The following is a 27094-nucleotide window of genomic DNA, read 5'->3' on the forward strand; positions in this document are numbered from 1 at the left end:
CATTAGGTTCTTCTGAAGGGCTTTTGGATCCGTTTGTGCCCATTTATTGTTTTGATAGGATAAAAGTGCTTCCAAGGTTATAAAAATATACTGAGTGATGGACTCAACTAGAGGATCTGTTGACTCACTCTGAAATTATGAAGTTTTGTTTAAAAAAGTAAAAAGCTTCCCGTGCTTCCATGAATACTGGAAGTCTCTTAGGCAGCATCGGGTGTTTTGGTGTTCCCTGTGGTTTTCTATGGAAACAGGCTCATGGCTGTGACAGCTTTTTGGCACAAGTGTCACTAATAGCCGTAACTTTGGTTTCCATGTTTTTTTCTCACTGTTTATTGCAAACAATAGAGCAGGAATAATCAGAAATTTTAGCATGGGGAGCAGAACCAGCAAAACACGTACCCCGCAATGTAAATTAATTTGCCAAGAAACTTTGATTTGGAATTTTTTAGGCAGTAATGCTGTCTATTTCAAGTAAGCATAATGCTCACGTGCACGAAGTTTTGTTGCTTACAGCGTAGCAGTTACAGCAAACTTTTCTCAGCTTTGTTGGGAGAGCTGAAGAAGCTGCTCTTGTGAAACTGCAGTGAAACTGCATCAGAACAGACATTGCTGCTCGCAGAGGTTTGGGAGGACTAAACTGCAGCATTTGAACTGGTTCCTTTTCCACTGGCATAAAATAGTGTGAGCTGGCAAAGCTTGAGACAAATGTAACTTCTGTGTGCTCCAAAGGCAGCTTGGAGAGAGGGAAAGGGAGGAGTGGGTGTTCTCTGTGCGTAGGCTCAGCACTGTGAGCTCTTGGCTCCGTTACGTTGCGGCTGGGAGCTCAGTGCAGAGGCAGGTAGGTCGGCTCACAGCTGCACCAGGAGCACGCCTGCGCGTTTTTGCCCTTTGGCAGCCAGCAAAATTGCTCCTGAAGTAAAATAATGTTCTCCAGAGTTGCGCTGAGTCCTTGTTGGTGTGTGATGAGTCCTGGGAGGAGTGGGGTGAGGGGACGCAGGTCACCTTGTGCTAACTGAGAAGCAGTGAGTGCTTTTCCCCTGAACTAAGTTCTGTTTTGATGCAAAGGTAATTACTGAGCTGAGCAGAACACCTATGACTTCAACATAATTTTTTTTTAATCTCTCTGGGAATCCTTGGTGCTATGCAGGCAAATAGCAGCAGCCCACTCAAGCAGCTCCGTGCTGTAATGGTGTGTGTTGGAGCAAGGGATGGCCATAAAGGAACTGAGAGGCGTGTGAGAGGAGTGGAATTACATGAACAGAAATGAGTTATGCTGAATGCTGAACATCCTTCCATTTCCCATTCTCATCTTTTAATTGAATTAATGTCTAGTAAATTAATACAGTGTGGGAAGAACTGTAGTAGACGTGAGTGATAAAAGCCTGAAAAATTATTGTGAGAAACAATGAAAGAGGAGAGTGTGAACGCCTGGGATAAGGGAAGGCTGAAGAGGCACTGCAGTTAGATTTGTATCAGAAGAGGAGGCTGGAAAGCTCCTTTCCCAGGGGATGAAAGTCTTGTTTCTTCTGTGAATACACAATGCAGGTTTAGTGTTGCAACATCAGCAAATGGCATTAAGTTGGGCCTGCAAGACGGGAGTGCTGTCGAACTGCTTGGGACTGGGAGCAGTGTGCGCCCTCCCAGCTGTGTGAATTCCTTGCTAGGTGAATTGGGGCAAAGAATGCTTTATGGTCTGCAGATAATGATCAAACATAATTAATTTCCTCTCTTTGGCAGCCACTCACTTGAGATGACACTTTGGGTGCTTGGTGTTGGCTCCAAGCAGCAGTAGACCTGTTGGAGAGTTACAACAATTGCTGTTTTCAAACAAATTTCTATATAAGAAAGAATGATGTTTTTTAGAATAACCCTCTGCAGTGTGTTCTGCAATGCACAGATAGACCGAAGAAGTTAAAGAAAGATCAAATATCTTGGAATCTGATCATACCAGCAACAGCTAAAAGTCCTTCAGCTCCTGCCCAGTCCCACGTGAAACATGGGCTCCTGTTCCTCCTCTGAGCAGTACGTTCCGCTGGCGCTCTCTGTGTGTTACCTGCACTTCCAGCTGCAACACTGCAGATCCAGAAGGAGAAAGGAATTGCTAATAAACAGAATGCAGACATAGATAATGGAAGAACAGAGTAAAAGAAAGTTGGTTCTTATTTACGTTATGTAAACATTTAAACAGCAACAGCGCCTGAAACAGTTTTGAAACCAAGACATGGTTAAACTGGAGCTGCTGTGCCTACCTGCTGTTGCTAGTGATGGTAGCTACCAAGAAAATAAAAGCAGTGGAGTCAATGCATTGTTTTCTTGTGGTATGGAAACCAGGTTCTCCACTGCATGCCCAGGTCTGAAAGCATGGCTGTGTTCTTAGAATTATGTTTGTACCACTACCTGTGGGATCTGCTCCTGTGCAGCTTGTGAAGCGCATCTGCTGAGCAGAGCTGCACGTTAATTCTGCTTCTGTTGCACCCAGAGCAGGAGAGGCTGCAGCTCTGCATGGACTGCACACATTGCAACGTGTTCCTTCTCTCTTGGTCGCCCCTCCAGCTGTACCAAGGTTATCATCTGACTTTGTGTTAAGCGCAAGTGTATGGCTGCTGTCATTTCAGAGACTTCTTTTCTGGTTCAAATATTGCTGTTCCTATGTTATAGTCAGCTAGGACTGTGCAGAGGGATTTATTCTTGGCTGACGTTGCTCTTACCTTCAGAAGCAGAACATTTTACAGTACTGGGGCTTCCCCTATAGGTCTGCTCGCAGCCATGTGGCTCAGGTACCAATGCTCATGTTCTGCAATGAATTGCCACGGCTCAGAGCAGCAGTTACAGCTCAGGCTGCAAAGTACTGTAACTCTCAGTCTGTGTTATTTTTTTGTGCTCACGTTTCCCATTCTGCACCAAAACTTTCCGCTGTGTGGTTCTAAAGGTACTGCGGCCACTGCTGATTTCATGCAGACTCACTGAGCCTTGTTTGGATTACATGTTAGTGGAAGAAAAATCCCTTTTTCAAAACATGCAGGACACTGCCTGCCCACTGCTGATCTTTTTAATGTCAAACTCTGCCTGAACCTTCTCGAGGAATAAGCTGTTATGTCAGAAAAAGAGTTGCCTGGAACATAACAGTGCTGTGAGGAATGTGTGAAGATGTGGGAGGAGGACCTTTGCACTGCTTGGGAAGTGCTTGCTGCATTACACTGCTTCACGTGGGTTTTTTTACATTGAACAACTGCTTGTAAGTTTTTGGGAAATATTCCTTGGGGACTGAAGTCTCCCACTGTTAGAAACTAAAGGGAAATTGGTTTGGTTTTTTGAGATAGAGAATGCCATCTTGCTTTACAAAGCAAAGCTGTGTGTAAGCACCAGACTGTGTCAGGCTGGTTTTTAGTAGCCATGTTTGAATGCTTTATAGTTTGGGTTTTGTGTTTTTGGTTTTGTTTTGGAATTGATTGTTGCCCGTAGGTCATTCAGATGAATGGGAGTGGAGTTCTGGTGGTGTTCTGTTGTTAAAGTCTGCCTGGAGGAGGACAGTGGTGCCATGAAGGTTGTGTAACATCTGCGTGGAGTTCTTACTGTCCTTGTGACTCTCAGACACGTGATCATAACCTTACAGCAAAGGTGTTTGGCAAGAAGCAAAAAGATTGGCAAGTATGTAAGGCCGTGTTTGAAGAAACACTGTGTAACTAGTGATAGAAGGAGAGGGAATGGCCTCAAGTTGTGTCACCAGAGGTTCAGGTTGGACGTTAGGAAACATTTATTCTGCTAAACAATGGTCAGGCACTGGAATGGCACCCAGGGAGGTGGTGGAGTCACCGTCCCTGGAGGTGTTCAAGGAACAAGCAGATGTTGTACTGATGGACGTGGTTTAGTGGGGAAATACACCTGGCAGGAGGACGGCTGGGCTGTGAGCTCGAAGGTCTTTTCCAGCCTTGGTGACTCTGTGATTCTAAGAAAATGCTTCACGTGTGCTTGAATCGCTGTCCCCCAAGGTGACACTTCACTGTGTCCTGTCAGTGAGCGTGCAGAAAGCTGTGTGTGCCAACCATAGGCTTTGGTTCATTGCAGGTCTGTGAGCCTTGGGTCCCCCAGCCATCTGTCGGAGCTAGCAGGGTCACCATCCTCCTCTGGGTGAGTTTGATTTTATTCATTTGTTTGCAGGATGTTTTCCAAAGCATGTGTGCTTATGTAGGAACTGGACAGTAAACCAAGTTCCACTCATACAAACTTTTAGGGAGTTGTTTCATCTCTGTATTTACATAACTGCTCTTAAAATGAAGACATCCCTTCAGAAAAGCAGTACTTCTTGATACTGCAGTGTCTTAGGGAGTGGGATTATGAGGATTCAATTTTGTGTTGTGAACTTCATGACATTGCTATTTTTGTAGAGGTTAGCTTGACTGAACCCCGTGTTGAAAAGCTCCCCAGCAGTTCCTTACGGATAAAGCAGATCCTGTAGAACTCAGTTTATCTTTAAGTTGTACATGGTCAGGTGCCCTGGTATCACATCTCATCCGGATTCCTTTCTCAGAAAGTGAGAATTCTGAATTTTTCCATTTTTCTCTTTTGTCCTGTTTCCTACTTACATGTTTACCAATGGAGGCTTGAATAATAGAAGGGAATATAAAACGTCTGTGCAGGAACAGTCAGCAGTCAGTGTGTTTGTCCCTTTTGTTCAATGGAAAACAAAGCTTAGAGTTTAATGAGAAATTTCTGGAAAGTCTCATTTGGGATTTTTCTGGTCTCCTGTGCGTGTTGTGAAACGCGGCTGCAGCTTCGTTAGAGGGCACTCTTGAATAGCACACGGTGAGGCTGCTGTCGGACAGCATTCAGCACATCCTCTGCTGGGAAAAAGGAGTCCTGGGGGAGATGTAACGTGCTGCTCCGGAGCACAGAGCTTGAAGCCTGGGATGGATTGCCCCATGCACTTCCCTATCTTATGCAAGGCAAGGTTGACTGTATTGTGGGCTAACTTAAAGCTAGCACTGTACTTGGAAGCAATCTATTAGATAATTCACTATAGTTTTCCAACAGTGGATTCATTTATTTAAATAATACCCCATAAACTGCCTCGATCTTAAATGTATGTTCTTATGTGAACTTTTTTGTATTCTGCTATTGTCTTCAAAAAACAAAAAAATCCTTTAGAAGCAATAAGAAACTCTTCAGAATCTCTTGGATTTTGATCCCAACCCTTACGTGAGTTCCTTCTGTGCCTTTGACAAATTGCTTATTGTCTTCTTTCACTTTCCTTCTCTAATAAAGAGGATAATAGTTTTTACCTTGGGAGGATTACTCAACGTATATAAATGTGCCCTGAAATCTCAAGTGCTGTAGACTTTTAAAAATATAATTAAGATGTTGAACAAAGCAGGAGTCAGGAAAGTTGAACTTAAAACAGTGATTGCTAAACTGCTTTGGGGCTTCTTCTGCTCTGGCAAGATTACAGAGCCAGATCATTTGCATTAGTTTTGACTTTTCTTGATGCTTTTAGTTTTTGTGCAGGAAGAAGCATTCTTTGTATGTGGGAGTCAGATTGTACGTAAACATAAACACAATCTTTGCTTTGCTCAAAACATACCTTGTTTTGCTTTTATAAAAGCATACCAAACTGGTGTAACTCAAAACATTCTTCTGAGCAATCAGCTCTGAATCAGCCCTGCACTGATGAGGCTTGGCTAACTGAAGCGCACTTTTCCTATGCAGGAATGACGCCTGCAGTGCAGAAACCTCAGCAGCTTTTATATATTGCTTTACTTATCCTTCAAATTCCCTCTTCTGTTTTAGCATCAGTGCTACCAGCTGGGTTCTGTGTAAGCGCTTGCAGGTGGTGCTTGTGTGCCTCTGAAGGGGCACCGCACGGCGTGCCGCGTGCTGAAGGTCGTGGAGCAGGTAGTGCCTGCTGTGGGCAGGGACAGTTCTCTGGCTGGCTGCCCATCTCCTTACTGCGACATCTTCCTCCCAGCTGGGAACTGTGGCTCTATCTGGCCAGGAGCTTTACATCCCAGAGTGCCAGCTGTGCTTTATAGATGGGAAAGACAACCTCAGAGCTTATCAAAACTAGAAGACTGTACTTTGCTTGGCATCCTGAATAACCGTGTACTTCTTCCATGAACTCTAATGTCATGAGGGCTCAATTCTCCAAAATAAAAATTAAAGGAGAATAATAATAATAAAAAGCAGGCCTTCTTCTTAGGCTGTCTTTCTTCTCCTAGTCTTTATCTCTTTTTGCTTTTTCCTTTTCTGTCCCACTGGTGTGGCTCCTTGTTGGCAAAGAGCAATTTAAGGAAGGAGGGAAGACTGAGATGTTCTAGATGTATGAATCTAGTGCTTTGGAGTCTGTCCCAGCCAGATGGTCAGTGAGGAGGCAGCAGGGGCCGAGCTGAGACGTGGGCTGTATGCATGGCTGCAGATGGGAAGGAGATAGGAAGAAGAGAGAGATTTCTGCCTCCATAGCAAATGGAACTTAAGATGAAATAGAATAAATCAGGACTTTCCTGGCAGAATACAAAAGTTAGGGATCCTGAAGTATTTTCATCTGTGGGGCTGGGGGCTGTATTTATAATGGCTTTGAAGAAGCCCATTTCTTGTGATTCCTGTAAGCAATATTAGGCAGGATGTTTTGAAAGAAGAGTTTCAGCCAAAATCTTCGCCTTCTCAGTGTCACTGCTCTGTGCCATATGCAGATGCCCTCTCATGTTTTATTGCACATACAGTATAGGAATTCTAAAAAATAATACTAATCTTGTAGCTGATGACATTACAGAATGTGCTGAAGAAGAGCTGCAGCGTTCTGGAACAAAACGCTTTTCCCTAGTGTTGAGTAGCATCTCCTACGAATACTTCCTCACAGAACATTCCCATCAAACTGACAAATTATCTTTATACTGATTTATGTTTGGGTCTTTGTCATTCTTTAGAGACTGGCTGGTGTTGTGTGGTGACATTTGCATGGGTTAGCCACTGCCATCTTTGTGGCGTGAGGCATCCAGTCATTAGTAGATGCTGGTGTCATCTCTGTCCTAGCTGTCGGTTCCAGGTACCATCTGATTTCAGTTAAAGAGATGGCTGCAGTTCGTGGTCCCATCTACAGTTACAACCAGTGTCACACTTAAAATGTTCGGCCAAATCCTCCTTGTTGTCAGTGTGCCTCAGCATCAGCTTGTCGTTTGGGATCCGGAGACCGAACGCGTGTTTCCGGCGGTGTTTGGAGGATGGTGCCTGCAGCTTCTCGAGCACCTCGCTCAGGTTAGTGCCCATCTAAGGAGTGAGGTTCTGATACAGCAAGTAATTGTGCAGGTCTCAGAAGGTGCTGCAGGAGAAATTGCTGTCTGACACCGGTAGGCAGCAACAACCAACGAGTTCCTTGCTTGAATATGAGTGAATGTTAGCCTCTGCTAATAGAATTGAAGAAAAGAAGTAAAACATTCACTTGTTAAAACACAGGAGAAGAGCATAGTGGGGAGAAAGCATAAATTCAGGCCACTCCTCTGTTTAATGTAGTAAAGTAAATGAAGCAACCAATTTTTTTTCTTTTCCAGTAGGAGCAGTGCAGCTGAGAGCCCAGAGGTGCCGGCTGGCTGACCTGTTGTGGCTCTAAGTGCCAAAAAGTAAATATTTTTAAGCAAAACAAATGAGAAACTTTGGGGATATACTTAAAAAAAAAAAAAAAAAGGCCAAAAAAAGAACAAAACCAAATAAGCTGTTTTGTGTGCAGTGTCCAGAGTGATTTAAAAATGCTCTTGCTCCATGTCTAAGTAAATGGTTGTTTCAGCCAAATAAATCTTTCCTATTGATTTATTGCCCCAATTTAGATATAAGCCCTCTGTGCACGATTGTCAGTTCAACAGAACAGCTTTCTTTCTCCTTTCAGATTTAATCCACATGTTGTTGTATCAACAGAGCCTTTGTCTCTGCTTAGTTATGAGTTAGCCTTTTTTATTAAAAAAAAAAAAGTGAAAACACATGGTTTTTAATAGCACTGTTACATCTATTACAAAAGAGCATAAGATGACATATGGGAGAGGTGACCATCAAATGGTGGCAGTGATGTGTAGGTAACTTCAAAGTGTTGTTGCAAATGAAAGAGTGAGAATCAAACCTTTCACCTCTCCCCGTAGAAAGCCCAACAGTGACAGGAGGAGGCAGCATTATCTGTACCCAGGATTTCCTAGTTTTTTTCCCAGCTTGTGCAGTGATGCTAAACATACTCTCTTTAGTTAACTCCAATTTCCTCCCTTTTTGTAAAGGGGGACTTACCCAGAGGTGTGTGTAATTCGGATTTCCTTCCTTCCTGATGCCCTCCCTGCAGAGAAGAATTTCTTTCTTGGACCCCTCCTGTTTTTCAGGTAGGGGAGAATTACTCTCAGGAAACTCATGAGTTTGGTATGACTTCTATACTGGGTTTCATGAGAAAACATTTATTGGAGCACCAAAGCTCACCTGGTACCTGCATGTGAGTTCAGAAGTGAATGCTGGAGCTGTTTGATAAAGCACTTCTCTACATCTACATTTGCTTGGACCTTATCATGCAGTTAACATCATGCAGCATCATGAATTGCTTCTGAAGATTTACTTCAGTCCATCCTGGCAGCTCGGTGGGCTGAATGCAGCCAAAGGCAGAACAGTTGCAACTTCTGTCTCTCTGGTGCTGGCCTCGTTCCTTCCAGCTTGGCTGGGTTCCTGGCAGTCTTCACCATCTCCCTGAATTCTCTTTCAGATGTCAGCACAGCAAATCCCACCTCAGTGTCTGTATAATTATTTGCTGTGATGTGATGTGAAAAGAAGCTAGTAGTAACGACTACAATGGGAAGCAATTTCTCTGGCATCTGAGAAATGTGACACGGTCCTATTCTACATCTAAAAGCTAAAGAAGCTGACCAACTGTTCTTAACAGCAGCTAGTCATTATTACTTCTCTCTAAACAACTCAGAACTTGAATCTTTCCAGAGCAGTAGTAAATGAAAGGGGTATTCAGCTAGCAGGAACAATTTCTTTATATGTGGATTTTGCATGGCACTGTACTGTGTTGTGCTTTCATCTAGAATATCCTTGGGTAACCTCATCCATCTTTGAAGTTGGCCTTCTTTGAGCAGAGGATTGGCCTGGAAGCCTCTAGAGGTCCCTCTCTGATGAATTTATTCAGTAATTGTGTGCTCTGGTAGAGTTCTGGCAAGGATGCTTCTTTTGGCTTTGCTTATATCTCCTTTCATGCTCGACAGCTTTCATCATGTTCTCATCATAAGCAGTTCTTTAAACTGAAGTGATGCGTAAACATCAGGGATGGTTTCCAAAGTGTAACATGAGTTTCCTTCCTTCATAGCTTAGACTGTTTTCAGACTGTGCCATATTCAGATATGAAAAATTCATTTTTTTCATTGTTTTTTATTACAATGATCCCCTTAATTTTTTTCCTCAGACACAAATGTGTTACCATGGGGCGTAGCAAGGAAGATTTTCTTAAAGCTACTGGATCTTGTTCTAAGGTCAGCTTTGTGCCTTTGCTCTATTTCTTTAAGGGAAGACAAAGAGAAATGTGTCTTGCAACTTGGGATTTATGAAACTACATTGTTGCTGCTTTTTTGAGAGAGATTGTTGCATTTTTTAGTTAAAAAATGATGTAAGAAAAATATTTTTAAATTAGGTATTGGTACCTATTGTTCAGACACTTCAGGTCGTAATTAACTTTTTGCTGTACCATATTTTGCTTAAAATTTAAGCAGTTGCTTGACTGCTTGGGGTAGTAACTTCATGATGTGTCCTGGTAATTCAGAGACTGAACGCTTGACGCAGGAATGCTGACAGCTTGTTGGTTCACTTCAATTCACTGTTTTGTTCTGAGGGCAGAACAGGATGGTGGGACAATTAGATGGAGTTGCGTACACCAAATGTGTTGTTTCTCACATATGTACCCAGATCTGAATTTGACTAATCCTGGAGCTCATGCTCGCTGCGCGTTCAGTCTTTAACCTCTCTGTTTAGATTGCCAACATGGTGCCAATTAGTGGGACTGTGATGTGGACACTGAGGAATATAACTCACTTCACATGGGTTACCAAACAGCTAGCAGATGTTAAGCTAATGGTTTTTGGCTACTACCAGCCTGACTTGGATTTCAAGCCAGAGGTGAAAGAATTTATTTCTCTCCCATTACCATTTCCCTTGGGCCATATTGTCCCTAGCGTTGAAAATTCCTCCAACTTAACTCGAGAAGCTGATGTAAATGTTCCCCTCCCCCTTAAACCTGTTCTCACGGTTCCTTGAGTGTTTTTTATTTTAAGTTGTCTTTTTGGTATTATACTGGTGATGTTTGTGTGTGTGTGTGTGTGTGTGTGTGTGTGTGAGAGAGAGAGAATGAAAAATGTAAACAAAACATAAAACTGAAGTTCTTAATAAGAGAAGGCTGTGCTGGGTTCAATGGTAGTTCGTGTCCTTTACATGCTGCTACACCTCATGGACTGACAAAATGTCTGTTTTAGGACTAGCATTGTATAGCAAGAGCCACAGAGAGTGCTAGCCTCCCTTACCTGGAATCTTGCTTTTTTTCTTTTCTTATTGCTGGGCATTATATTCTGAAACCCTGCAAAGCATCCAGAACAGCAAGGCCCATAGACTTAATTCTAGGGTTGAGTCAATGCTGAATTGAAACTAACAGATTCTGCAGCTTCTTCAGTGTGATTTCAAGCAAGAGTCAGTATTTGTTACTCAGGAGGTTTTAAAATATGGTGTGAAATGCAGTGTGTTCGCCGAGAGCTTTAAGCACTTTCATTTTCTTTTCTGAGCTCTTTCAAGTGATGAGTGTGATAAGGAGATATTTGTCCACAGAACCTTATTAACTTCAGGAAGAGGAGAGGCAGGATAATAAAAGGGCCAGCTGGATGAAGATGAGCACTTAAATGTTTGGTAATGTTTAAACTCCTTACATAACTTGCTGCAATCATCTGTCCTGCTTAACTGGTGTGTGTCATGTTAGGGGTGATGGTTTTTGTTCTCTCTCTGGTAACTTTTCTTGTCTTTGCTTCTGTGAGCATGCAGCCCTTGATCTAAAAATGTTGTTTGTAATGTAGAGCACCCAGTTTTTCAGCACTGCTTGAAGTCACTCACTCTTCAGCAAAAAGTGCTATTAGCAAAGCAGGTATTTAGAAATTTCTCTCTAAATATGATTTTGTTTTTCAGTGATGTATCATTTGCAGGATACCCAACATGATCGGAGTCAACATGAAGATCAACAGGAAGAGCTGGATTAGGATTAAATGATTGTTGTAGTTAAGTTCCAGCAAGCACTGCAAATAAACCAAGGTCCTGCTGGCTTTTGATTTTTTTCAAGGTTCTAAACCTTGCCTTACTAAGATGATCAGAGGGCTGGAGCTCCTCTCCTGCGAGGAAAGGTTGAGGGAACTGGGCTTGTTGAGCTTGGAGAGGAGGAGGCTGCAGGGAGACCTCATGGTGGCCTTCCAGCAGTTAAGGGAGTGTATGAACAGGAGGGGGAACGGCTGTTTGTGAGGGTGGATGGTGATGGGACAAGGGGAATGGTTTTAAAGTGAGACAGGGGAGGTTGAGGTTGGATATGAAGAGGAAGTTTTTCCCTCAGAGGGTGGTGAGGCACTGGCACAGGTTGCCCAAGGAGGCTGTGGATGCCCCATCCCTGCAGGCATTCAAGGCCAGGCTGGATGTGGCTCTGGGCAGCCTGGGCTGCTGGTTGGCGACCTGCACATAGCAGGGAGTTGGAACTGGATGAGCACTGTGCTCCTTTGCAACCCAGGCCATGCTGTGATTCTGGGATTAAAGCAGTTGGTGATGCATTTGATCCTCAACTTCCAAAGAGGGCAATTATTTATAATTTCTTGGTATGAAGAAACTCTTTCTGTCCTGTGGATATTTTTGTACTGAGAATAATGTAACAAAAGTAATAGAAAGAAGTTATTTACTTAGATGATCAATAATATCTGATCACTAATTATCTTTCATGAGTAATTAAAAGCTTTCACATTTTCCTTAGAGTGAACGGAGGAAACTCAGCATGACGAGCTCAAGTCCGAGGTGCACTGTGCGCTTTTCAGAAGTGGCAGCCATACAGTTCTGGCTGTCAGGAGACAAAATCCGACAGCAGTCTGTAACTACATACGCTCTTCTCTTTCAGCATCAAAGTCCATAAGATGCAGCCTTTCTCCAGCTATTTTGTTGTCTTTCTCTGCCTCCAGACTTCTATGAAACCCTGCATAATAAATTACTCTCTTTCTTTCCCGTTCTTTTTTTCAAGAGATTTAAAAATCGTCTCTGTTCTCTTATGGGTTTTAGTGTTTAGCTTCAGGGAGACACTAAAATGATAATAAATATTGAAAAAAAATGAAGTGCATTGTCATGCTAATGTATGTACTTCAGAAACACAACTTAATCTGAGAAACAAGATGTGAGATTCTCCCCCTCCCCTGGGGTCGCTGGCTTAATTAATGTAGGCTTGTCTATTGACAGTAATGACTAGAAAATATACTTACTTGTTTGTTTTTCTTATCATACAAATATGTAGCATTTGTGGGTAGCAAACAGTAGCAGAAAAACTTCAGATGTCCAGGAGAAACTAGAATGCTGCTTGCAAGAATTCAGTGGATAATTATTCAAGCAACACCTCCCAACTTTTCTACAACTCTTTTATTCTATGACTGAAATTTGTATTTACCATGTTTGCTTTGTCATTGAAATTTTTCATTATTTGATGCACAGCTTTTCTCCCCTTAGATGATTATTGACATAAAGTGAGAAAGTAGAAAATTAGGCCAGGTGCGTATGTATTTCTAGGCAGATTGTGAAATCTTAAGAAATAAGGTGGATTACCACAGAAGTTTGGCTTTTATGTGAAGTTGAGTAGGGCTGTAAGGAGACTGATGGCAGGAAAACTTCATTTGAACACCCTTCTATCAAGTCACAGGTGATATAAATAAGGAGAGGCTCAAACTCATAAGGAAATTATGTGATGTCTTAAAGCTGAAGATCAAACAGAGAAAATAGCTCTTAGAATCCTTAGGATTCAAAATTTCGCAAACTTGTAGATCAGAGAAGTATAGAATAATACAAACTATGCAGCTTTTTGAGTAGAAACCAGAATTGGAGAAGATTGACATCCCAGTCCTCTTAAGCCCCACGAATGGCACCTCTGAGAAACACGCAGGCAGCAGGCGAGAGGAGAATGCTTCGACTTTCTTCTGAGAGTTGTGCAGAACTTGGGGCGCAGTTTTCGTGCTGGCGGCCCCCTGTAGGTGTGAACGCAGGCGTACTTCACATCCTTGCGGAAGAAATCCAAGCCAAGGGCATGGAAGCTTGTTAAAAAGAGACTGAAAGGAGCACAGGAAAGGATGAGATGTTTGTAGGTGGTGTGAAGATTATTTAAAAATATTTTACTGCAGAGAAATGCCCCAGCCCTATCAAAAGCTGAGAGAGGGAGAAAAACTATGATGTGAAACAGCAGGGAAGAAAGGCTTTAGTTTGAGGCATCCATCCAAAAGCTGAAGTCATGACCAAGTGAGGATGATAGAAAAGAACAAACACTTTGAAAGGCCAAAAACTTAGAGGAACAGCTTTCAGTAAGTATAAAAATACCAGTTCTTTTCCAAATGTGTGGGAAATAAGATGGTTGTCTAAAAGTTTGCCCAGACCCTTAAGTTAAGAAGAGAAGGCTGCGGGGTGACCTCATTGCAGCCTATCAATACCTGAAGGGAACCTACACCCACGAGGGGAGTAAACTCTTCAAAAGGGCTGACAACAGCAGGACTAGGGGAAATGGATCGAAGTTGAAGGAGGGAAGATTTAGGTTGGATGTTAGGGGGAAGTTCTATACAAGGAGAGTGGTTAGGCCCTGGAACGGGCTGCCCAGGGAGGTTGTGGATGCCCCGTCCTTGGATGTGTTTAAGGCCAGGTTGGACGGGGTCCTGGGCAACCTGATCTGAATGTGTGTGTTTGGTGGCCCTGCTAGGCAGGGGGGTTGGAACTACATGATCCTTGAGGTCCCTTCCAACCCGGGTGATTCTGTGATTCTGTGATTAAGTTCTAATGTGTGAAGGAAGCACTTGGAGAAGGTGGAATTGACAGAGAAATCAGTTCTGTGGCACCTATGTTCCGCATGGTTTCCGCACCAGAACCGGTCTCAAGCTGATCCACCACAGCAAGATGTAAGAAGGCAGTGAAAAATAATGAAGTGCGGGGACCAGATGTTGTTAGAGCACAGGAGAGATTCAAGGGAGAAACTGCTGAGGTATTTACACTTTCACTGAAAACATCCTCAACCCCAGCAAACCAAAGATAGGGTGTTATGATGCCAGCTTGGAAAAGACTTTCAGGGAGACTGTGGAACTGCATGCTGAGAAATCTAGCTTAAAGTGGGCAGTTCCATCAAAACAGATCAGAATTATTGAGCATATGATTAACCTTCTGTGAGCATGAAAGAATCTACGTGTCTTTTTTAGAATGAGTTTAATAAATCAAAGGACTGGAAAGGTAATCAAGCAGCTGAATTAGGATGTCTCAGTCCTCAGATTTTCAAACAGTTTCAGACAGGATCCTTTGCCACAACTTCTAAAGACAAACAGTCTTTCATGGAGTGAGAAAGAGCACTATTTAGTTGACTGATTAAAAGGGGAGAAAACACGTAGCACTAGCAGTAGTAGCAGTAGTAGTTGATAGAGTGGAGGGAGTTCACAATTAGAGTCCTGCAGGATTCCTTAGGAGACCTGTGCTGTTTAGTCCTCTCATTCCGTAACAAAAAGTCTGTACATCAAATGGAAGCGGGAAGTTCAAAAGAAGCAAAAAGAAATAGTTTGCATGATGCTTAAAATGCAGTGGCTTCGGAAACAAGACTCTAGCGCTGAGAGTTTGCATGAAGGTGTTGGGCACGTTCTTGGAAGAATGATCTACAAATTTAGTTCAGAGCGAGACCTGGCGCAGGGAAATCATGAGCCATAGTTTGTTGCAAACCCTAGGAACATGTTGGGCAATATAACTGCCTGCTGCTCCTCTTAAGCTGTTGACTGCTAACCACTGTGCAAGAAGTCGTACTGGAAGTGTGAAGATGCGAGCTGAGTTGGCATGGCTTGACTTTGGTGCCTTGTTTTAATCATGTTTGGCTCTATCTGTACCTGTCTGTTCCAACTAATCCCTCTCCTCTCAGATACTCCTACAAAATAAATGAAGCACGGTCTTTAAGAAAACAAACTTTTTGTTTGTTGGTTGTTTTTGTGAAATATGTTCAGTTGCCATGAGTGTGAGTGAGTTTATTGTGTTTACCGACAGACTTCTTGGACAGAAAATGGAGCTGCTGCTTAAGCATTTCCATATGTGCTCAGCTATATTCTTCACCTAATGTAACTGCTGAAAATAAATGTGTTCGAAATGATGCTTTCACATATTGGTAAGGAGTTAAAAGAACGAGAAAATGTTCCAGATCTGTATTTGTCCCTACTGTGGTTCAAAAGAAGGCTGTGTCAAGTCCTGTGAGGTTTCAAGCAACCTACTACTTTGTCTCTATGGATTTGATGGCAAATTAGTTGAATACAATCCTCCTGACATTAGAACACAGCAGAATACTTGAACATTAGCAAGTTTTTTTCATGTATAAGTGAGTTGTTTGTTAAATGTGGGGAGAACAATCCTGACTCTGCCAAGTACATGCTAGGCGTACGCAGCCCTGCTGGCCTCAGACATAATGTGTTGTCAATTTTGTTTTTATTTAGGGCAGATTTGCAAAGCTGGTGTGTTGATAGAGACATAAGGGAGTGTGTGATATTTCCCATCTGTGTAAATTTGGTTTTCCTATCTGCTGTGTTGCACAGATGGTATGATTTTATCGGGCTTTTTTATTTCACACTTGAAGCTGAAGAAGCCAGGTTAGAGATGTTCTGTACTGATTTTGTCACTTGGAAACTTGACATAAGTTTGTTGGTGAAGGGGTGAGCAGCAGGATAGAATGGTCACCTCTGTCATTGGAATCACTCCCTCAATCTTCCCAGCAGTTCCCATTCAGCACATAAAACTCAGGTTCCATTTGTGGAATTGAACCATTTATCACTGAAGGAAGTGGGAGCCCTGACATGAAGAGCATTATCTCCCTGTCTTCTGCTTGAAAAAATACTTGCACATAAATGAACATCTTGGCAGTTGCTCTGATTTTGTCTGTTTTCTAGTTCCCAGCTTTTCTGTCATCACTGGAAATGAATGAAATAGGAACAGTTGGGCGAGGTTTGAATAGCCGGGATCAGGGCAAAGACCGTAGCCTTTGTGTACAAGAAGAAATCAGTTCTGGACTCCTGCAGGATGCGTGAGTTAATTTGTGATGCTTGGGGAGCCTGTTGGTTATTCCTGGCCAAAACTGCCAATGTCTCCTTAGTGTCTCTGTAAAAAGTATAGGAAGAAGAATTGAGGCAAGTCCTCGTAACACTGAAGGCACTGGGGATACTCTAGAAGCACGTATTCTTTACTGATGCGTGGTCACCCTGTGAGTGTGTCAGGAGTGTGTGTAACATTGCCTAGCTTGAAATCAAAGAGAATGCAATCATCAAAATAAAAATTCGGATCAGAATTCAGGTTCCTTTTGTAACTTCCTATTTTTGTGACTTAATTAAGGGAGGCTGCGCAGAGCGTTTGTTAGGATTTGACAGACTTAGAAGGAAAGGTGCCTGGGTGGCTTGGAAGAGCCTCCTCAAAGGAAATAGTGCAGAGAGCACAGTTTATTACAGTTGGATGGGAAGGATGGCTGTTGTTCCAGGGCTGCAGGAAGCAAGCTCAGGTACCACAGAGGAGCTGCTGGTACAGGTGCTGCTTGAGAGAAGGGGGGAGGGAGCTGGATAATGTGTTTTTCCATCCCTTGGCTGACAGTGACTTACAGCTGGAAACAGAACTCCATAGCCAGAGGGAGCAGGAGGGGGCAGAAGGAGCATGGATTTAGGTTTATAGGCCTGGCCTCTGTTGAGTCTTCATAAAAAAGCAGTCAGTGTACTCTGAGTTCTCCGAGAGCTCCCAGCTCTGTTCCGCGGTCAGCGTCTAATCAGGAATTCAGGCATTTTGGCACATGCTGTACAGCTTGGCTGCGGGAAATCTCTTCTGCATAGTTCCTCTCTTGTGACAGCCATAGCTGAGGCTGCAAAAGAGGGTCCAGGGTTTTTCTTACCAACTGAATGATTTTTCTCAGACTCCTCTCTGCTCAAAGGTATAAATCTTTTAGAAATACTATCACAGGAATCCTTTTGTCTTGTCTACAGTGTTTACCATGTAACTCTGCGGCCCGATCTCTTTGATATGCCTCCAAAAAATAGCAAAAATTGAAAACTAATCTTGGAAGCCATCTCAGAAGAACTTATTCCTTCTGGTGAACTTAAAAAGTATCGTCCTTTACCAGACACAGGAGTTTAAAGACTAGAAATGATGATTGAAATGATAGTTTCCTCTCCTGCATAACACTGTCCACCTCTGTTTGCATTTTAACTTCTTCAAAAAGTCTGTGCATAGAGGCATCATCTCTGAAAGGCAGAACTCCTGCAGAAACACATTAGCCCTCTAAAAATGCCCTTACCACCTCTTTGTCCATTTATGTGCTTAGTAGGGAATCCTGATACTAATTTAAAGTCTCTTTGCACTATCTTTTTTTAATAATCATATTTTGCTTTTAAATTTATTTTTATTGTTATTTTTTTGCTTGGACTGAAGTAGTAGCTGGGAGAGGTGAGCAATTTCAGCTTGGTTTCCTTGCAGCTTGTTGCATTGTTACCACCTACTTCTTTGTCTTCCCTGAAATTGCCTTATTTGCAATTTCCCAGAACTGTAATCAAAAGGGAATTTGCTCACAGCCCTCCCCAGGCTCAGAGCATGCTATGGTTGGGACACTTAAAGAAATCTAAGTTTCCCCTTCTAGCCATTCTTTACTAAGCAATTGCAAATGAGGGTTTTTCTGTGCGTAGACTCTTTCTAAGTGAGGAGATGTTAATGAGAACAGCAAAAACACATCCGGGTATGGAAAACACACCTTTCAGAAATGAAGGAAATGCTTATGAAGGAATTCTCCAATGCAATCAGTTGAGCAATTTCCATCAAGGAAATGCACTGCTAGATAAAGTTTCATGAAATTACAAGCATTTTCAAGTCAGAAGCACTTTGCATTCATATTGTTGGAGCTGCGTAAGGCTGGTATGTAATCCTGTTGGGTTTTTCTAGAAGTGACAGTACCTTGAAATCAACCAGCTTTGTGCTTTGACTGCATTCACACTTTTCAGTATTTGCCTTCAGCTGCGTGTTGATGTATTTTGGTTTTGTGTGGTTTGTTGTTTATTTAAATAGGGCCCAAAAGAGCTTTGCAGTGACCAGCCCAGCAGAGCTGCCGTGCAGCAGTGCTGTGAAACCTGCTTCTCTTCCCATTGCCCAGAGTAAGGTCAGCCACTGTGTTTGGCTGAAGTGAGAGAAGAGCCCTGCCTGTCTCTGAAAGGGGACTGAATGCAGACACCTGCTGTGCCCCTCAGGGCTGGAACCCAGGATTCACAGAGTCAGAGGAGAGAAGTTTCTAGGGCGAGATTCAGATTATCCCAAAGTGCTTCAGCTAAGTAATCATGTTAGAAGTGCATCTGACTTTTGACCACAGGAGCAGCCTTAGGAGACCTGGCAGGCTGTGTTCAGCTGGGTGAGACAGAACCCACAGCCTGTACCTCACAGAAATGCTAGGGAAGTAGGGGAGGAAAGAAGGCAACGTGCTCCAAAATGGGAGCCTGTCTACAACCAGATAGAGATGTTCCTGTTCAGATGTTGCTATGGAGTACTCAGTTGTGAAACTGCTTTCAGGAACAAAGTTCTTGAGCCTGCTTCATCCTTTTCTTATTTGTTTTTGTCTCGGTTCCCATTTCCTGTGTCACTGTTATGGTCCTTTACCATGAGCTGTCTGCATTTCACTATGGACATGCTGAACTCTGTCTGCCATATGTATGAAGACATTTGCCAGAACCCCCCAAAGCAACATGGTGTGCAAAGCAGTTTTCTTCTCCTGTCTCCTATCTGTGCTTACACAAACCCCACAGGGATACAGTTGTAAAATCTTGTGCAGCAGGAGCTGGGCCAGATCCCTGCTGACTGATTCCCTGAGGGAGGGGTGTAAGTCTATGGGGAATACAACAGGAGGCTGAAAATGCCATGGTTACAATCTGTTTCAGCTAACTAAATATACATCATCTTTTAGCCAAAGTTTTGCTAAAACTGCTCAGTACACAGATATACCAGATCCCTGATTGGGCTCGGTGTGTTTGTTCAGCTGAAGAAGGCATCCTTTCCCAGACACCATGAACACATCAGTATGGCTGGAAAGAACTGAATATTCCATTGTGAAGACAGTGGTATTAGTGGAGCTGAGATCTGTGAGAGGATTTTAGACCCATCATTGCCAGGAGTTGTGGAGTATGGAGGTGTGCATTGGTGCTCACAGAACACAATTTGTACTCACTGCTCCTCTCATTGCTTGGTAGGTGTCCACGTGCCACTGAGCCACCTGTAGAAGGAAACCATGTTTCAGCCTTGTGGCAGATAGATTTGTTCTATTCCCTAAGATCCTGTCCTGATTTTTCTTGTTATCAGGAAATGTTGGTGTTGTGCAGGATTCATAACATGCAGTCCTGTGGAAAATTCATAAATATTTAAAAATGTAAAGGAATTTCAGGAGTAAAAACAACAAACATCGTGACAGTTCCTCCTTCCTTGGTTCCTGGATGATGTCAGTGTTGTTGCATGTCTTCCTAAGCCTTTCTCGCTGCACTGTGCCTTCTAGAGACACATCCAGCTGTACCAGTGCAGAAAAAACAATCTCTTTAATTCTTCTGTTACTTAATTTTACAATTATATCAAAAGCATGAAGATTGTGTGAAATGCCTATTTGACTTTCCTTTTCTTGCTCAGTGGCAGCTTTGCAAGCAGAACTTCAAAGCTACTCTGTTTACTACGGTTCAGTTTTACCAGTTGGCTGAAATGGAGACCAGAATCTTCCTTTCTTAGCTGTGCATTGCTGAAGGTCAGTACATTTTTGGAAATAAGGGTTATCTGGAATTCCTGATTCACACAGGCTTGGAAACGTTTGTCTAGCTGCTCAGTATTGCTGGGTGCAGTATGCAGTTGTTAGCACAGCTTTGTCTGCTCTTGAACTGCGGGGTGAGTTGGAAGGAAGCAGCTTATCACAGTGCATGCCCTGCTGCCCAGCTCTACAGAGAGCCCTCGACCAAACAGCTGTGGGAGGTTAAAAGTATATCGCTCCCCAAAGTCCTTTCCAGTCATATATTCTCATTGTTCTTATAATTGGAAAGGATTTAAATGAAAATCAATGCTGGTGGCATAGTCACAGCTCTCCTATTCATTTTGTATTTATTACCTCCTTTAGGAACAGCAGCATTAAATTAAGAGGAATGTGCATCATTATTTTCCTCTGTACAAGAGACTGGAAGGTCCTTTTCCATTGTTTCGGGCAGTAGGTTAATAATAATGGTAAAAAGGATACAGGGCTCAGCAGATTCATTTAGCTGAAGCCCTGCTCTATTTATCTTCTGTATTTGCTTGAGCAGATGACCTGGAGGTGTTCAGTGTTAGATGTTAGAATAAACAACTCGCTGCTGTGCTTTCTTATTGATTAAAGAGACTGCTGTCTCTTTAACTGCTGCAGAAGTAAATGTAAAGGGAGTCTGTTTGCTCTTAAAGCCTTCACCAGAGCTGCTGGCATTCATGTCTGAGTTCTTTGGAGGTGTAGCAGAAGGTAGCGAGCCCAGACTTTGTGACATTGCAAAGGCAGGTCTTGCTGGTGCTTATGAGAATGATCCATGTTCGTATTCTTCATCAGAAGTGCATTGATTTACCAAATCCAAACTGTGCGTGTTTAATTTACTGAATTGCGTGCTTCCGTCCGGTTATATTTCTAGAAGAAAAAGAGCAACACTAAATTTATATAATTTTTCTGCTGATGTAATGGCCAAAAGAAAATAAATGGCGCTTCCCTGTGGTCTTATATTTTAAACTGTAATCTCTCAGCATTCCTGAGAGCAAAACTTTGTTCCTCTGAAAAAGGATCACATGCAGAAATCCGTATTTCTCAACATTTAACTTCATTTTTTTAAATTTGTTCTCGGCTGCTTTCCAGCTGTTGTGACAGCTTCCTGAGATGGAGCTGGTTTTTGATATCGAGGGTCCCAGCTGCTGACCACCCTATGTAGATGTTTGTTAGTGAAAGAAAGAGCAGGAGTAGGGAGAGACTGTGGACGATCTCTTCTAATACTAGACTTATGGGACTTGACATTAACGGTGGAAAGGTTTAGGTCATGGTGTCTGACCTTCTGACTTGCCTGACTGCAGTGAGTGAAGAGGAATTGCCTTGGGTACATATACATAAAATACACAATATAGTTCATGTCTGTAAGTAACAAAAGTTCTTTTTTATATTGGAACGTAAAGAAATGAGGGCATCAAAAACATAAAACCATTGGAATATATGATCTTGTTTTTATGGAACGAAGCATCACTGTCTGGTTTGAAGGCAGAGGTTGCAATTCTTAGTGAGTTTTCAAGGTGCTCATCAGAGATTTTTGATCTATTTGTACTCTTCCTGTGCTTCATCCATGAGAACAGTTGTTCACAAAGGTACATACTGCCAAAAAGCGATGACATGAAGGCTGTCTGTGAAGTGAGGGGTATTTCTGTCTGGTAGGGGAAGGCTTATGAAAGCCTGGTAAAGAGATGAGATCACATTTTTCTTGGAGTGGAATGTCTGATTGCAACAAACACTACACATCCAATACAATTTGCAGGTCATGTATTTATGTCAACTGAAGATGGAGTCCCAAGTATACATAGAAATTGATGACTTTTTGGGAAATCTTCAAACTTATTCTCAAATTCCTTTATCAAAATGGAAAGCCGGCTGCGTGTTTTCGCTGCTCACAGGACTGAGTTTAGCTGCAGTAGTTATGGTTTGAAACACAGCACAGATAAGCTGATTTCCACCTTGGAGACTCAAGCTGGCCCCAGCTGGCATGGGCTGCGTGTGGCCTGTGGCCTCAGGTTGGACACACCTGGCTTAGATCAAATGCAAGTTACTTTTTAATGTATCATAGATGAGTTATGGACAATTGATGCGTAGTAGCGTGTGCTGGAGGCTTTGTGAATCTAAAACAACTGAAGAAGTTAGTAGGAGAAAGTTCCATCAAAGACTTCTACAACGCAGCCTCCATATCAAGCTCAAATTCCTGCGGTGGAAGTCTGTGTCAACCAAGTGTCTCTTTACACCTTTTCCATTTTAACTCCCTCTGTTTCTGCTGCTGTCCACCTCTGGGAGCAGGATGCTGGCTAGAGGATCCTTTGCTCTGCACATGCTCCAATCTCTGAGGGCAGTGCCTGCTCTTCTGTCCGATGAGTGCCTTCAGTGGCCAGCAGCTAGCCCAAGGGATGGGTGAGTCTGGGGAGCACTCAAATAAAGAGATGGCAGAACACAGACCAGAGATGCTCAGAAGTTATCCGTGGGTGTGAGGAGCTGCTGTTACCCAAAGCACTGCCTATTTGGTGTTAGGCTTGTGGGTAGCCTAGGGCTGAAGAACCCTGCTGTGAGCGGTGCCCATCCAGCTGCCCTGGAAGGCTGATGGCAGCTTGGCACAGTGAGGCCAGGGCCACATCTCTGCGTCTTCTTCTGCATCTCTGGCCTGGCTGCCAAGTAATTGGCTCTCATCTTCTTAGGAGGCTGCATGGGGGGCTGACAAATTCAGCACTTATGAGAGGGGAAGAATGTTTAAATTGGGCAGTGTGATTGTTTGCAGCAGGATAGTCTCCTGAATAAACTGTTTATCTGCTTGCTAAGCTCCTGTTTGTTTGGGTGTTGTGGCCGACTCCTGCCAGTCAGCTGGTGAAAGGGAAGCTTTGGCGTTTGTTTTAACCTGCAGTAGCATCTGAAACATCTGCTCCAATGTGGAAACATGAGAGGTAAGTACATGGCAGGCCCGTCTGTGACCTTGGGTGCCGGGAGGTGCTCACGTTGTCCTGTGTTCCTTACAGTTTGGGAATCTTCCATAGGAAAAAGCTGCTGGCACTTCTGCTGTGCTTCAGGAAACTGGAGTGAACTGGAGAGGATGAGGCAAAGACAGAAAAGCACTTTGGCCAACCAGCCATTTTCAGTGTTTCCATTGCTACCATCTGCCCTTGGAAGAGAGTCGCTTCTCCTCCATGTGTGTCTTCAAATGTTCTGTTCCTCTCTGACATTTTTTTCTTTTTTCTTTTTTTCCTTTTAATCAAGTTCAGACCTCTTGTTTCCCCAAAAGCTTTATTCTGTGTCAGTTTTCTGCTCCTCAGTATCCCCAGTGAATTCTGCCTTACAAAATCCGTGGACATAAATTGACCCATCATTAATACAAAAATAAAATAACAATGAAGGGACACTCCCAGATCCCTTCTGGTCTTTGGTGTGGTCTGTCTCAAGACCATATCCCTGCTAGTGAGGGACTTGGGGCCTGTATGGGGCAGTGCTTAATGGCAACACCACAGATCCAGTGGTGAGGTCATGGTCTTCTCTTCACAGAAATCGGATCTGGAAATTGTCTTAGTAACACGTTTAATCCATTTCCTTGCCATTGTCTGATTCTTTCCTGCAGTACATTTGTTGGTGGTATGCCCAGTCTCTCATAAAATACCCACGCAAAAGCGCTTCCACCGATTCCCTTAGGAATAATTCCCTATATTGATTCTCACTCTTGAAGATGGTTTTCCCAGCCACTGGGCCTACCTTTTGCTCTTGCTTCATTTCACTGCGGCCTTGCCCACCTCTTGCAGCACTCCTCAGTGTTGTGCATCAGTTCTTCCACTGCCGAGCCTTGTGCTGCTCACTCAGACATCCCAGCACTGGGGCTGATCCACAGCCCTGCAGCCTCAGCTCCCAGCCTGCGCCCAAGGGCTTCCTGATCCCTGGCAGGTCTGCCGCAAGTACCCTGTGCACAGTGCTTCCTGAGAAGGAGATGCCAGCATCTCAGAAGATGCATCATTACGTAGCACCGCTCACCCCAGCAGGCAGTTAAGATCTTCCCAAGCAGTTCCTCATGTGCAGAGCAGAGCAGACATTTCTGTGTCTGCATTGGTGTCTTCTGGAAAGTGCCATGCATGCCTTTACGCACTCAGCCATTCTTGCTTACTCTTCTCCATTTAGTTTTGTGCATTTTTCCAATGTACATTTAGTTTACTTTTCTTTCTTTCCCCTCCAGCTTCCTTTATTTTTCTTTCATAAGCCTGAGGTTACGTAGAGTTCTTCAGTTTTATTAACTTCTGCCAAAACATTTGAATAAGGATAATCCACAGTTTTTTAACATACTTACCAGTTGTTTGGAATTATGTAAGAAAGGTGGAGCCAAACTACAGCATCTTCCCAAAGGCATCTAAATAAATGATGGCTGTGAGCTTTTCTGTAGTGTTGTTGGACATTCTACCTGAATTTTGTATGTTCATGAAAAAAGAAATTTAATCATTCTGGTTAGTCTGGCAAGGTTTGTTTTCCATGGATCTGTCTGTGGGTCTGTCATCACTTTAGAAAACCAACCTTAAAAGTATTTAACTCAGTGGCAAACTACAGAATCAAGCTATTGATATACTGCTATGTCATATTTAAGATTACATAGCTAAATCATCTGTACTTTCCCTTTTGTTTGTTTTACTAGTACGTTTTATTTCTGCTGCATAAGATGCACCTTTCTTAATGAGCACTAACAGCTGAGATTATCATCTGCATAAGCTGTGTGGCACATAGAACTAAATGTTGCTACTTTGCAAAGTGAGAATGGAGCTGTTGTAAAAGGTCGTGAAAGAGGTGGTGTGTGGTGAGGATGCTCAGCACCTGAGGGCTCTTGCTTAGCAGCTGCACTCTGTGAGGGGGGTGTGGGTTCCTGCGCTCGTGGGGGAACAAGGTTTGTCCTTGTTCTCTTCTGGGAACCTCCGAGCCTGGGCTGATGCACAGGGAAGCTGCCCCCAGCTTGTTCTGACTGGGTTTGCACTCAGGAGAGCTAACGCGTGTTTGCTTGCTGAAAATGCTTCTTCTTTGGAAGGAAATACAAAGCCTATGTCATGTAAGTGACTTTGAAGTTCCCAGTTTGAAAAGAGTGATGCAAGAGCCCTTACTGTTTCTGTGCCAGACTGTCAGAGCCCTCAGCAGCCGGCGCGGCCCATTGTTCTCGGCGTGCTGCTGGCACCCTGCTGCAGCAGATGGGGCGCAGCAGTGAGCGCCGCTCTGTGCCGCGGGGCCGGCCGTGGAGGGGAAGCGGCTGCTCCCACCTGGCAGAGGGACTGGAAGATGTCTGCCGCATTCCTGAACGGAACCAGCTATGAATGTAACTGCAGGTTTCAATAGCGCCATCACTAAATACTCCTTTAAAACGGGAACTGCTTTTCTTTTGCCTTTCACACCCTCTCTTTCTTAAAACAGCAATACCGCCTTCTGTTAATTCCTACTGCAAGGAAGAAACTTTGTGGTGAAACTTTGTAAGCACTGTCCGTACATTGACACCTTTTCTTTGGCTGCAGTATAATACTGTTTACCTGTTTCCTGCACGGCTGGGATGATGCCTTACACATGTAGGATGCAACCCATTTCTTATATGATTCTTCTGTCAAACAAGTGAAAGTTGAGACGTGCACAGCAGTAACGTTCTGAGCTGAAGCTTGAGTTAATATCCCCAAATTTACACGCAGGTTGTGAAAGTTGGTAAGATTAAACAGTGTGATGTAGGAGTAACAGCCGAAGCTCTGATCGCATTTCAGTAGCGCTGCAAAGTTTCTGCAGTGCTCATAAGCATGTTCTTGTGAGTACGTTGCTACAAATATCCATTTTTTTTACTCACTGGGCACAGTGATAATCTAATAATGGTATTTTTGTAAAGACATCATATGTGCAATTATTTCTGAGTCTGGAAATTGTTTTTAGGAGTGATCTGGGGGTGAAATCCTTAAAGAACAAAAGCCAGTTGCACGCAGTATTCTTAGAGGCCAGAAAAATGAGTGGGTACAGATTTTAGTAACAGTCTGTGAATGAGATCCAGAAGAGTCTGTTCCTGGCTGGGACGTCTGTGTTAACCGAAGGGTTTCCAAAGAACGCTCTGGGAAGTCATTTCAGGATACGTAAAGCATCACAGCCTGGAAAGGGTCTCCATGTATGTGGTTTTAGCAAGGGCAAAAATCCTGGCTTCCCTGAGCTCATGCAGAATAGAACATAATGTTCTCTTTAGAGGAAGGCTACTTGGAGAACAGCTGCTTCACAGTGCTGCAGTGCTTGGTGAGCGTGCTGCTGTGCCTCTGGGAAGAGACGCAGTTGTTTCTTGAACGTTGGGCTGTGGTCTGAATGCATTCACCTCAGTGTGTGCCGTTGTGTACTTACACTCGGGGTAAAAAGACTGCACAAAAACAACACTGGAAGAGCAATGTCAGACACAGAATGGTAGGTGTGGTAGGACCTCCAGAACTCATCTAGTCCAGCCCCTCTGCAAAGCAGGCTCCCCACGCCAGGCGTCACACGTTTTCCTTTCACAACCTCCTTCCTGTTGGAATAACGAGTGTTTGGCTTGAACACTGGATGGGATGAGGGTTACTGGTGAGCACTGTCGCTCAGCCCTGCTATGAGAGATGTGCTGGGAGTGCCATCTCATCCTGCGCATGGCAATAGCTGCTGCTGCTGGTGAGCACTGTGCTCATTGAAGCTCTTAGTTGTCCGCTGAGCTCGAGTCATGTGTAAACCTATTATGGAACTGTGAGCATGTGTTCAGCCCTCTCCTGTGTTCTTGTGGAAGAGGGCGGCAATCTGGCAGCTCAAAGTGTATCAGAGAACATTTTTTCTGTAATATACCTTTAAAAAGCTTTCAAACTTTCAACTGCTAAATTTGCCTTTTATCTCTGAAAGCAAAGTTGGCTGGTTTAATTCAGCGATTTTTTTAGGTTGCCAGTTGAAAATGGACTGTTTCCTCTTCTTAATTACCAATTAACAATTCTTCCTGCATTCAGATCGCCTTGACACCTTCACATACTGCCACATGTCTCAGTTTAATCCATGCATCACTGAATACTAAGAATTGCAACCGTTTTGCTGAGG

At 43.4% G+C, this 27094-nt stretch overlaps 1 protein-coding gene across 8 annotated transcripts in view; it reads left to right on the forward strand.

Annotated features, from left to right (window-relative positions):
* The window catches only part of EXD3 (exonuclease 3'-5' domain containing 3), a 244883-nt gene that overhangs the window by 1178 nt on the left and 216611 nt on the right, over nt 1–27094 (forward strand). For 7 of the 8 annotated variants that reach the window (XM_042835837.1, XM_042835835.1, XM_042835832.1 and 4 more), the window contains exon 2: nt 4063–4125. The exons of the other annotated variant lie outside the window; for it this stretch is intronic. The gene's annotated coding sequence lies outside the window, so the exon portion shown is untranslated. The remainder of the gene's footprint in view (nt 1–4062; nt 4126–27094) is intronic. 8 annotated transcript variants of the gene reach the window in all.

Source organism: Centrocercus urophasianus, unplaced genomic scaffold, assembly GCF_019232065.1.
Source record: "Centrocercus urophasianus isolate 14NV4802_14NV808 unplaced genomic scaffold, USGS_Curo_1.0 seq_55, whole genome shotgun sequence".
NCBI classification, from domain to species: domain Eukaryota; kingdom Metazoa; phylum Chordata; class Aves; order Galliformes; family Phasianidae; genus Centrocercus; species Centrocercus urophasianus.